The sequence below is a fragment of the Peromyscus eremicus genome, chromosome 23 (assembly GCF_949786415.1).
Source record: "Peromyscus eremicus chromosome 23, PerEre_H2_v1, whole genome shotgun sequence".
NCBI classification, from domain to species: Eukaryota; Metazoa; Chordata; class Mammalia; order Rodentia; family Cricetidae; genus Peromyscus; species Peromyscus eremicus.
The window spans coordinates 29,628,042-29,642,074 of NC_081438.1; the positions used below are offsets into that span (position 1 = coordinate 29,628,042).

The 14,033-nt window shown below is 41.1% G+C and overlaps 1 pseudogene; it reads left to right on the top strand.

Annotated features, from left to right (window-relative positions):
- The first annotated feature begins 6,726 nt into the window (after positions 1-6,726).
- On the top strand, positions 6,727-6,824 carry LOC131898707 (U6 spliceosomal RNA; annotated as a pseudogene).
- Positions 6,825-14,033: the final 7,209 nt, after the last annotated feature.

The following is a 14,033-nucleotide window of genomic DNA, read 5'->3' on the forward strand; positions in this document are numbered from 1 at the left end:
TTGTTGGTTCACTGCATTTCTCAGTCTTCCAAATGTTAACACGTGTCATTAGACAGTGTAAGAAATACCACGTTAATACAGCTCCTACCTTATCGAGTCTTTAAATAATGAGAAATGTCAGGTTCATAGTGGCACAGTCGAGAATTCAGAAATTCTCACTTTTTTTTTTTTTTTTTTTTTTACTTAGGAGCTCAGTTTTTATCATAAGCCACAAATACTGTCAGAGGCCTCCCCATTCCCAATGAAATGGGCTTATTTTTATTCATTTTTTTAAAAAAAGGTGCCAAACACAGAAGTCTGAATTAGCATGGTCTGTCTGTCAGTTACAACTTCAAGTGAAAATGAAGAGTTCCAAGAAAAGAGCAAGCTGGCTTGGCTGCCAGCTCAGATAACTCCCAAGGACTTCTTGCCTCAAAGCAACCCTCATATATTTGCATGCAGAAGAAGGACTTTATACGTAATTCACCATTGAACAAAGGATATTAAAAAGACATCTATCAGAGTCAAAATTTAATGCAATTAATGATTTTTACTCTCCGTCAAGGATACCTTTAAGAGAGAGAGAATTATTATTTTTTTTTAAATCATGTTTGAAAAGGAAGAAACATAAGCCAACTGGAATCTGGCTCTGCTGGCTGTCTTGAGCTACCTGTTCAACTGCCAGACATTTCCTCATGATTACTTTTGCTTCATCCATGAAGTCTCAACGCAGGGAAGAAAGCAAAAAGTCTCTGTGTATTACCAGGGAAGACTTTTAACTTCTTTACATTTCCCTGGCAAAGGTTCTCAGGGCCACCAGAGACCCTTGGTCTTTTAGACCATGGCAGGAGAAGAGGGACATGGAGAGAGGTACCAAGACTAACATCTGAGAAGCCACTTGGCAAAGAAAGATAGGGAACCCCCTCCCATTCAGGCTACAGATATAAACAGAGCATGTGGGGGCGGGGGGGGGCGGGGGAGGAGCCTGCCATATACAAGTTCCAGAAGGCAGCGCCTAAGTCTCCTGGCTCAGTGTTTCCAAGCTCATGTCTTCCCTAGTCTGCTGCTGTCCTCAGGAGCATCCTCCTTTTTTAAATAAACTGTCTCTATTTCCATTACTAACCACTTGTCCCTGGTGTACTTCTTTGTACCAGGGTCTCTGATCCACGCAGATAACAGGAACACACTCTGGGAACTGCACTTTATCACGGGATTAAGTCAGTAAATTGTTCACAAAGCATTCAACCGCCAGTGGAAGAAGATCTACCTGCTAGTGTCCATTAGAGCAGGGTTCCAAGGAACAAAACTGTGTCCTCCTATGGAATGCTGAATCTTGAACTTTATCCAGAACACATTCACTTCTGGCTTTCTAAATAACACACATAAATCAGACTACAGTCTTTTATGTCAATAACTATTAAGTGAGAGAAGTTGTTCCATTTAAAGAAAAACAGGTGTTCCTATTTTCAATTACCCCAGAATTCCAGAGAAGCCTAAATATTGATTTGATTATTTATTCTTTCACTCAACAAATATTTATTAAAGACCTACTAGAATGCCTATGAGACGGGAATACAGATGTAAACTTAAAAACAGAACAGAATAAAAATTCACACCTTTGTGAACTTGTCTTCTAGCGCTGGCGATAAACAGTGAATAAGTAAGGAAAATATATAGGACAGTCTGTCTGGTGAAAGCCTATATCTCTTTTGTACAAATTACTTCATATGTAGCTGATAAATAGGGAGCCGATATGGGTATGAAGCAGAAAGTCACACTGATTTATGCATCATTTCCCCCCAGAATATTAATGCTACAACATTTGCACGGACAAATTTTATCATTTATTAAAGAGTGAGCCTTAGAATTAGGGACACAACCAGTCACAATAGCAGCAGCAGCCACTGCCTGTCTTAAAAGTAAGAATAATAAAACTGTGTGCTGGTTTTCTTGGGTGGTAGCAGCTGGTTTGCCTGCTGTGGGAACTATAGAACTTTCCACTGCATCATACTATGGAGAGCTGCTGGGACTGGGGGTAGATGGATAAGTCAGAAGGCTTTCTTCTTCTTCATAATTAAAACAGAAAACCAATAAGAAACTTACTTGGACTAATTTTTTTTTTAATCAGTGTCTCGACTGGAAACTTCCACAGGGTTTCTGTTTTTGTGTGTGTTCATGTATGTGCATGCGTGCATGTGAGCATGTGTGTGTAGACCAGATGTCAACCTCAGATGTCCTTTCCCATGTACTGTCCACCTTGATTTTTGAGACAGGATCTCTCCCTGCCTGGAACTCACACAGAAGGCAGGCTTGGCTGGTTGGTCAACAAACCCCAGGGAACCACATTTCCTATGTCGCCTCACTGCTGGGATCACAAGCATGGGGGCCGGGCTCTATACATGAGTTCTAAGACTCAAACTCAGTTCTTAAAGCTTGTATGGCAAGAACTTTATGAAGTAAGCCCTTCCCAGCCCAAGTTCCATAGGTTTTGAATAGCTTGCCCAATAGAATTTCTCCCATAAGTCATATTATGTTAATGTATAATTATATAGCATATGGAATTATGGTGAACATATATGGGAGAATAAGAGAAACACCTGCATATAACATAGTAATATTCTAAAGAGAAAATATGAGAAGAGAGGGGAAAGGATTCGAGGGAATCTTAAATGATGGAGGTAAGAGGGCTTCCCTGAGGAATGATATCTGGGTAAAGCACGGAACAGCTGATAAAGCCGGACTCGAAATCAGTGCTTCTGCAGTGGCAGAGCCCTGCAAGGTCCCCGGGGCAGGTGTGCATCCAGACACTGTAGGAAACTAACGCGGGTGAGGGGAGCAAATGGCTGGGGGAGGAGAGAGGCTTCAAAGCCAAGAACAAGCGGCCACTGGGACTCAGAGTTTACAACTGACATTGGAAGCCAACACGCACTCCATGCCATGTACAGATAGACGGTCAACACCCAGTCAGATTCATGCACAAAACAACACCTGGAATGGCACAATCTCAAATCATTAGCTATACACAGAAAAATCTTTGATTTAAAAAACAAAGTTTTGCAAAGATACGAAGCACACAAATGAAATAACATTGAAAACAATTTAAACAAGTTGTTATGAGATAAGCCTGCAACCTCAGCATGCTGAGAGGCGAAGGTACAGGAGGACTGCAAAATTGAGACCAGCCTGGGCTGAGATCCTACCTTGATTAATTAATAATAAATAGCTAAGCAATTTAAAATGTCCTATCCTTAACTCTGTGGTTGTTTTTTTAGTCAAAAACAAAAAAACTTAAAGATTTACAAAAGTTCTGACATAATTTTACTTTGAAATATTGTTATGTTTTAAATCACTTGGTAAGCTAAGCTCAATTTGCATAATAATTCCTAGTGAAAATTATTCTGCAAGAGAAAAGGAAATTAATCAGTGGACGGCACTCCCAAATAAGATGGGCAAACGTCTTATCCGAACACACTACAGCCTCAGTGCATCAGCGCTACAAGTACTGGGACTATGTGCCTGGTTTTCTTCCCAGGTAGGACAGGATGGGAGCAGCTGACATGCAGACATGGGAAGGTCTTGAGCGGACGAGCTGGGGCTCAGAGCTGCTCACCCAAGCCACAGGACAGTTTTGTTTGTTTGTTTGTGTGTTTGTTTTCTCAAAAATTTCCCTTTAATAAAACGTTCTTTACTTAAAGCATAAAACAATCCTACGGATGGTTTGTCTGGTTCCTGAAAGACACAATGCCCAAAACCCCTCTGGCTTATTTAACTAGACCTTCCAAGGCCAACACAAGACAGAAAGAATGAAGAAATTACTACATAAATATAAATATATTTTCCTTCTTTTTCTTCATATTTTCAGGTGTTCATAGACAATTTATCAAGACATACTATATCCTGGTCTGAAAAAAGAAAAAAGGAAAACCTCCCAAATTGAAAAGATCTGAACTCATAGATATGCTCTGACTATAACTAATTCAGACTAGTAATAAATATGAAAAAGACTACAAGAAAATCCCCAAATACCAAGAAACTAAACAATATATGCTTTGGCGGGGGGGGGGGGGGGGGCGGGGGGAGATGAGTAAAAAAATCTGACAGGAAATAAAAAATATACTGAATTCATTAAAATGCAATATGTCAAAAAATAATGCAGGACACAGCTAAGGTAGCATAGACAGGAGAATCAATAGCACACAAAAAGCTTACGTTACAAAAATGGGGAAATAAAACCAAATCAACAGCCTAACTTTCTACATCAAAAATGAAAATAAACCCAAAGCAAGATTCAACAGACCCAAAACACTGGCTCATCAGAGGGCTGGGGAGACAGAACTGAACCACCAAGTAAGACCCAAAGTGGAGACAAGGCAAGAGGCTCGGCAAGGGAGGAGGCCAGAGTCACTCAAGACCCCGTGGCCAGCAGGAGCCGACAGAAAACTTCCAGCTCATAAAGTTGACATCTCAGACAACAGGAAATAATTCCTAGTCCACAGTAAACATACAATTCACGGAAAATGGACCAGCCGGGGGAGTTCTGTAACAGGCAAAGAAATGAAGTCCTTTCTCAAAACCTTCTGAATCTATCTACAGAGGGCATTGTGGGTTCCCTAGAGGTTTCTACTACTGAAAGAGTTAGCATTGAACTGTGGGATCTTACCCAGAAAGAGGACAGGAAAGCAGGTGTCCTAGGCCATTCTAGAGTGTCACACCACCTGCTCTAAAATCCTGACCAAGGCAATTTAAGAAATCATCTAGCTAAATAGTGCTTATGAACTTAGATACAAAAACCTTCAACCAAAAGACTAATAAGTTGGAGCTGGTGGAGAATTGAGAGAACAGGAAGCTGGGTGAGGGAGACACTGCCAGCCGCCATGATGACAAACAGCATGAGAAGATGTCGGTAAGCCACAAGCCATGTGGCAAGGTATAGATTTATAAAAATGGATTAATTTAAGCTGTAAGAACAGTTAGCAAGAAGCCTGCCACGGCCATACAGTTTGTAACCAATATAAGTCTCTGTGTTTACTTGGTCGGGTTTGAGCGGCTGTGGGACTGGCGGGTGAGAGAGATTTGCCCTGACTGTGGGCTAGGCAGGAAAACTCAAGCTACATATGGCGCCCAACGTGTTGGCAAGAGTTTTCACCTAAAACCTGAGTAAAAAGATTCTAAAACGGAGCTAAAAACAGCTCCTAGTTGTCTCTTTTAAGCTAGCGGCAGCCTGCATGTTTGAGCTACTATGGCGGGTTCCTAGCGTGCGCGACCTGCAGTTTGGTGGGAATGAGGCCTCTGCAAGTGGCACATTAAGCTGTGTGGTGGATTTAGCCTTTGCTAGTACAAAACAAAACAAAACAAACAAAAAAAGGTTTCTGGGCTACACGCTGCTTTGATAGAAGCATAGACCCACTATTTCTGAGAGTTGATGGCTCCCAGAGCTGGCGGAAAACGTACTACCGCCATGTTGGGAAGCTGAAGTGGGCGGAGCCAGCAGCCATAGCGCCAGCGCCATTTCAGGCTTAGAAGGCTACAGTTTAAAGCAATAGGCTCAAGATAATATAAAAAAATAAGCCACGTAAAGATGGCTACCACACAGAGAATCTGGATTATGTTCTCTTTGATATTCGTAACTGAAGAAAAATATTTGATTACAAAAGCTGTTGAGTTATGCCAAAATGTATATTTTAAAGGTACCTTGACTTCAAAATTTGGATGTAAGGATATGTTGCTTTGGAAAGGAGGCTCTGATTTTGTTTCCACAGAAAGCCAGAGGCTATGGATTTGTTCAAGATTAAGATACATCAGGTTTGACCAGCCAAGACCCCCTGAAAGGTCTCCGATGACACCATGGCCCTGATGATCCAACATCCAGAATGGTTTCAAGGCAACTGGCTCAGACGACATACCCTCATGGACTATTCCATAATTCTAAAATTTTCTTTGTATCCCCATAAGATACAGCGCCCCCCTCCAGCAGGAAGTAGTAAGAGAAGCTACGCCCAAATTCCCAAATATACCAAGCTGACTTTGTAGATGTGTAAAAGTTAAAAACTTCCTTTTTAAGAAAAGAAAAGGAGAAGTGCTGTGGGATGGTCTGTATGTCAAATGTGTTGTTGATTGGTCAATAAATAAATCACTGATTGGTCAGTGGTCAGGCAGGAAGTATAGGCAGGACTAACAGAGAGGAGAATTGAGAGAACAGGAAGCTGGGTGAGGGAGACACTGCCAGCCGCCATGATGACAAACAGCATGAGAAGATGTCGGTAAGCCACAAGCCATGTGGCAAGGTATAGATTTATAAAAATGGATTAATTTAAGCTGTAAGAACAGTTAGCAAGAAGTCTGCCACGGCCATACAGTTTGTAACCAATATAAGTCTCTGTGTTTACTTGGTCGGGTTTGAGCGGCTGTGGGACTGGCGGGTGAGAGAGATTTGCCCTGACTGTGGGCCAGGCAGGAAAACTCAAGCTACAAGCTGGCACAGTGGGTAAAGGTACTTGCCACCAAATACAAGCCAGCCAAGCTGAATTGGACCCCAAGGATCCATGTGGTAGAAGAACTACTCTCACCTTTTCCTTTGTCCTCTGATCTCTACACACACACACACACACACACACACACACTGTGGCACACTGAAGCTCATCCCCAGGTGATATATATATATATATATATATATATATATATATATATATATATATATATATATATATATATACATATATATATAAAACTTTGGAAATTGTCTTATGCTTGCTTTGGCAGCACACATACTAAAATCACAATGAAACAGATCAGCATGGCCTCTTAACAAGAATGAGACATAAATAAGTGAAGCATTCCATATTGTGCTAAAATGATCAAAACACATATGAAAATCTCAAAGAATTAATAAAAAAATTTTTAAATATAATAAGGTTACCTTTAGTTTAAAAAATAGGGTTATTTTAAAAAATATATTGACTAACAGAATCCAGTACTGTACCAAAAATGGTATTTCAAGTATGCAAGGCTGGTTCAATATAAAAATTACCTGCTGAATGAATGGGATAAAAGCATCATTTATCTATTAAATGAAGCAGAAAGAAACTGACACAATTCAACCTTCATGATTTTAAAAAGACAAAGAAGCTGGGCGGTGGTGGCGCACACCTGTAATCCCAGCACTGGGAAACAGAGCCGGGCGGATCTCTGTGAGTTCAAGGCCAGCCTGGTCTACCAAGAGTTCCAGGAAAGGCGCAAAGCTACACAGAGAAACCTTGTCTCGAAAAACCAATAAATAAATAAATAAATAAATAAATAAATAAATAAATAAATAAATAAATAAATAAAAAAGACAAAGAATCCTCACCAACTGGGAACAACAGGGAATGTCCTTAATGTCATGGAGAACACTGAAAAACCCTACATCTAATCAGTGTTCAAACCTGGATGTCTCCTTCCCTGAACTCAGTAGTCATTCAAGAATGTCAGCTCTGATTCTTGTATTACAGAAAGTCCTGTCCACGGGAAGACAGAAGAGAAGTGTAAAAAAAAGACATATTTCAGAAGGAGGAGATAAAACCTGTTTATAGATGATTCCGGGTTCTATATAGGAGATCCCACAGAAGCTGGAGCACTTAGCCCCCCACCCCCAGAACTAGCACACAGATCTGAGGGGCCTGCAGTGCAGGGATCAGCACCGTCAAGGTCACCAATATAAACAGTGAGATGCTGAAGACAAGAGACATGCAAACCCACAAATAACACCCCCAATAAGGGAGTACTTAATTTTAAAACTATGACTTGCTGCAAATTATAAAACGCTGATTTCAGAAATCCATAAAGGGGAAAAGGGGCTGAAAAGATGGCTCAGCTGTTAAGAGCACTTTCTGTTCTTACAGAGGAACCAAATTTGTTTCCTAGCACTCATATAGAGCAGCTCACAACTACCTGTGACTCTAATTCCCGGGGAATTTGACACTCTCTTCTGGCTTACATAAGCGCACACACACACACACACACACACACACACACACACACACTACAAAATGAAATAAATTGTTTAAAAAAAAATTTAACTCTCAGGCAGTAGGGACAGGCAGATCTCTGTATTTGAGATCAGCCTGGTATATAGAGCGAGTTCCAGGACAGCCAGGGCTAAATAGAGAAACCTTGTCTTGAAACCCTACCACTCCCAAAAAACAAAACAAAAAACAACAACAACAACAACAGCAAACCCAATTTAAAGTAAATCTAAATACACAGGAAGACATTCGTGTTCACAGACTAAACGAGTAGATACAGTAAAGTTGTCAAGTCTGTACAACTACACCATAAAAGTTAACAGAATCTTGTTAAAACACCAGCAAGAATTTCCATTGATATGCACAAGGTTATTCTAAAATTTATACGGAAAGGCAAAGGAACTAGACTATCTAAGACAATTTTGAAAAAGAATAAAATGGGAGAAAATTGCTCCTCCTGATGTGAAGGCTTATTCTACCGCCACAGTAATAAAGCTGGCCTGGTACTGACAGAGGGGTCAAAGAAATAGATTGGGGGGCACAGGAAAGGCCAGACACAAGACAGACAGCCAAGTGACTTCTGACAAGGGTGAGAAGCCCACTCAGGGGAGGAAGGACAGCCTCTAAAATGAAAGCCATTAGAACCAACTTAGAAACTCCGAAGGCAAAAGAACAAAAGTCTTTCTAATCTTCATATGGCACGCAATATCAACTCAAAATGGATCATGGGCATGAATGCAAAACCACAAAACTTTTAGAAAAGTAACAAGCATGAGAGGAAAGATTTGGAATGCAGGGCCAGGCATACGGTCTTAGGAGTAGCAGGAAAAGAATGCTACAGATGGGGAGAGATGGCTCAGCAGTTAGGAGCACTCGCTGTTCTTGCAGAGGACTTGAGTTCAGTACCCAGCACTCACAACATCACCTGTAGCTGCATTTTTAGGGGACCTTGACACCCTCTTATGGACTCTGTGAGCACATAAATGTGCATATACATACACACAGACACAAGTTATTATAATCTAAAAATAAAAAATAATACATAAAGACACACTGTAAAAACCAGATGGACTCTTATCAATTTTGAAAACATTTGATCTGCTAAAGCCCCTATACAGAAGATAGAAAGACTAACAGGCATGGATGGGGATGGTGCAAACCTGGAGAAAGATGAGAATCTAGTGTATAAACTCAAAATCCAACAGCACAGTCTCACCAAATAGGAAATGAAAAGACATACACACTAAGATTCCATTGCAGTGAATCTGCAAGTGGGAAATGATCAAAGGAAAGGTTTTGAGCCTCATTAGCCATTAGAGAAATGTGAATTAGAACTACCACATAATGAGAGCTGGGAGACCTCTCAGCAGTTAAGACTGTTCTTACAGAGGACCTGAGTTTGGTTCCCAGCACTCACGTTGAGCAGCTCACAATGGCCTGTAACTCTAGCTCCAGAGGATCCAACATCCTCTTTTGGACTCTATCAGTACCTCTATGCAGGTAGTACACATACACACACACACACACACACACACACACACACACACACACACACACAAAATAAACAGTAAATTTTTAAAAAACTACCACGAGTTCTCACTGCAGACTTTCTGGAATGGCTGAAGCATTGTCACCCCAAGAACATAAGGCACGAAGTCACTCACACACTGCTGGTGGATAAATTAAGTGATACACTCAGGAAACAGGCTGGCATTTTCTCATGAAACCACACAGGTCATTCCAGCACAGCCCTGCGACTGTACTCTTGGGCATTTGTTCCAGAGAAACAAAGATGTATGTTCACATGAAAACCTTCACTCGGTGTTTATAACAGTTTTAGTTCCCACAGTTAAAACTGGCCTGAAGCCAGTTATCCCTTTAAAGGTGGGAGGCTGCACACACTGAGGTTCACCCACAGCAAGGAACACTTACCACTGGTAATAAAACAGAACAAATTAGAACCAGCAACCTGCAGGGCACTTTTCAGAGCAAGAAAAGGTGACACAAACTATGACACATTTTATGTAACATTCTTAAAATGACAAAATTATAGAAATGGCGATTAGTGGTCACTAGAAAATTGGAGCAAGGGGGTGAGATACAAATATAAGTGGGTGGCCTAAGAGAATGTTCTTCAGCTGGAGACATAGATGTCAGTTGGCCTGGTGGAGATGTCTGACTATAATTTTATAGTTCCACTGGGAAACCTGAATTAAAGTACAAGGGTATTGTTTCTAATAATTGCAAACAAATCTATAGTTGCCTCAAAATAAAACCATAAATAAGTGCATTGATAATGAGTAAAATAAAAAAGTAAGTAGAAGTAATCATTTTTTAAAAAAAGATTATTTTACTTTTATACATGTATATCCGTGTGTGGGTTTGTACACATGAATGCAGGTATCCTTGAAGTCCAGAGGAGTGTGCTGGATCCACTGAAGCTGGAGTTATAGGCAGTTCTGAGCTGGCCAAAGAGGATGCTGGGAACTGAACTTGGGTCTTTTGCAAGAGCAGCAAGTACTTTTAACTGCTGAGCCATCTCCCCAGCCCCAGGAGAAAACGTTCTGATCCCATATCTTACAAGGATTTTTATCTGATTATAGAAAGAATATCTACTTCCCAGTGACAAGAAAGACAAATGAAAATGATTTAAAAAAAAAATCGCACTTGCACATCCTAAAGGGAGATAGAGAAGCAGCGAGCAAGCACACGGGAAGGTGCTCTACACTGTTTGACCATAGACTGTAATGACAAAATTGAAAAAAGACAAAAAAAAAGACAGCACTAAATGCAGACAAATATGCACAGGATGCAACAATCAAACATTATTGGCAAGAATGGATAAACCCTTCCCTCATGGTCAGCTGTGGATCCCTCCTCCCATTTCCCCAGTCACACTAGAAAGGAATAATACAATTAAAACAATTGCTTCTTCTTGGGATTTAAAATACCTTGTCAAACAGTGGAGATTGCAAAGCTCTGGTGAGGCCCGTAAGGGAAAGCTAGTTCCTTCTGGTCAAAAGAATGGAATCTGAGTCCACCTCTGGCTGTGGGGAGACATGACATTCTGATCTGCTTCAAAGGTTAGAACATACATACTAGTCTTCTCCAGTAAGAGCTAATTCAACTGGGCTGTCAATCTCCTAGCCTACTGTTCAGGAAGGCTGATTTCTCTGAAGATGACCCTTAGGGAGATCACATATTTAAGAGCCCTAGAAGGCCCACCCTTAGGGCAGTCTCTTACAGAGCTTCACCGCTCAGCCTGCTCGCTTTTCCAAGTCCTCACTCAAAAGGATAACTTTTCCATTTCCACCTCTTTGTTTTGGGGATACTGATAAAAAGTCTAAACACATTTTCCCTGATACCCCCGGCCTTCCAGCTCTTTCTCTGAAGCTCCTGTACCTCATTATTCTGTTCAGTGGCTACTTTCGAGCCTCCACTGCTGATTTCCCTCTCTCTCTTCCAGACAGCTGCTAAGATCATCAGTGTGCCTACTTGGTTGCTTTCCTTTCAAACTCTAGTAAAATTGTCTCCGAGCTTCCTTCCCAGTCCATCCATCCCGAAGCTCTTTTGGTAGTATGAGTTCTACAACCCAACAATCACAGAATATTTACTACAGACCTAGGAGGAAAGAATATTAACAAATATCTAAAGTGTTCCCACAGCAGTCTCATCACATAGGTGATATTTCTTCCTTTAAAGCCAGGGCTGGTGGTGGTGCAAGCCTTTAATCCCAGCACTCGGGAAGCAGAGGAAGAAGGATCTCTGTGAGTTTGAGGCCAGCCTGGTCTACAGAGCAAGTTTCAGGACAGCTAGGGCTACACAGAAAAACCCTGTCTTGAAAAAACAAATTTTATATATATATATATATATATATATATATATATATATATATATATATATATATATATATATGGAGAGAGAGAGAGTTAGAGAGTTAGAACAAACTCGGACTCATATATATATATGGAGAGAGAGTTAGATAACAGTTAGGTGACTTGTTGAAGGTCACAAAGAAAGAAAATGTAAAGTCAAGGTTAAATTCCTGTAATCTAATTAATCCCAACACCATGCAAAGTGAAAGTGACTCTGATTATCCTTGCATAAGTAGGTACTAACTTTTATGACTGAGAAACAGTTTACACTTTAGTTCCAAAACCAGAAAATAACATACACAGACCTATCACCAATGACCATTTTCAGAAATGTGGCCCACGACAGTCATCCCATTAGCTGGGCAGTCCATTCAAGGAACATTCGACATGGTAGAAGGGCGACTATATTAAATCTCCTACGAGCAAAACAGCATGAAGTCACCAAGACAGAACGACCAGTGTTCACTGGCTAGCTGCAACACACAACACAGCATTCAGGCAAAAGAAAAAAGTGAAACAAAAAACAGAAACAAAAAGTAAGAGAAAAGTGTTTATATCCAACTATACCTATGCCCCTCAGGATTCTGAGAACAAACTCGGACTCATGATGGTGGCCACAAGATGTGTCCCCTGTCACAAGATACCATATTTTTTTAAAAATTGAAACATAAATCAAGGAGCTCAAGTCAAACAAAAAGGCCTTCTCTCCGTATCACCCTCTAGGAAGCTGACTGAACGTTAGACATCAAGTCACTTGGGCTTGCCTATAACTGACACTTCCTTGTTTTTAATGAGATGTGGGGGGACAGCCTTAAGTAGGCCTGGCAAGCCACCCTCTTCTTTTTTTTTTTTTCAGAGCTGAGGACCGAACCCAGGGCCTTGCGCTCTACCACTGAGCTAAAGCCCCAACCCCGCCACCCTCTTCTTATGGTTACAGACTTTACAAACCCAGTGATGGGCATTTCCTAAAACTATGTAATGTCATGGAAATAAGCAGTTTATTTTATCAATAGTACTCTTAAGCACATAAAATGTTTCATGTCACTAGCTAATGCAAATCAAAATCATAATTAGTAAGATACCTCACCTCAAACAACCCACTAAAATGTCATAGCTAAAAGACAGGTGCTGGGAAGCCTGTGAGAGAGCAAGAATTCTCCTACATCATGAGAAAGAAAAATGCCAACAGGGGAGGGGGCAGTCGTTCAAAATGCTAAGTATCACAAGTCACCCCATGACCCAGGAATTGCACCCCACATTGTAGATAGAGGTCTGTCCACATAACAGCTTATGCACAATGACTCATTAAGACATTATTCACAGCAGAAGTGGAAACAACCCCAATGCACTTCAGCTAATGAATGGATAGGCAAAGTCAGCTGTTGGCACTCACTGGAAGGTCTGCTGATGAGAAGCAGTGGGCACTTGCCAAGCATGTGCAAGGCTCTGTGTTCAGCCCCCACCAGCGTGACAGGGAAGTATCGTGACAACATTATGGCATGTAAAAGAAACCAATGGCAAAGGGCCACATAACTCTATGACTGCATCAATATGAAGGTTGCTCATTAAGCATATCCATATGGACTAAGTAAATGAGTGGCTACTGGGGGTGGGGGGCAAAGCAAGAGGGAGTAGAAGGGAACAAGAGCATGACAAGTGACTGCGATAGCTTCAGTGTTTCTTGGGGGAAATCATAAAATTAGGTCATGGTGATTGTAGCATATATATCATAGCTCTGCAAATATATTAAAAGCTTGAATTATGAACTTTACACGGCTAGAGTTTACAGCTCTAAATTATATCTCCATATATCTGTTAAAATAGCATATTTAGAAAATAATAGTATTTGTGGCAGGCATAAGTCCTTATCATTTCAATTCTTGTATAGATGAAGAAACTGAGGCATATCAGGGTTCCAGAATCTGCCCAAAGGGGACACAGCCAGGAGAAGGCAGAGCCAGAACTGACGTCAGGGATGTTGTTACCCTGGTGCCAACCTGCACTACAGACACAGAAAGGCTCTGTCTGGGCATGGGCAGTGGCCAGTCAGCAGGGTTCCCCCAGTATGAAGGGCATGCTTCTTCATCATCAAGACCTTCTCCAAGCATCAGGAGCATGCTCCTTCATCATCAGGACCTTCCCCAAGCATCAGGGGCATGCTTCTTCAGCATCATGACCT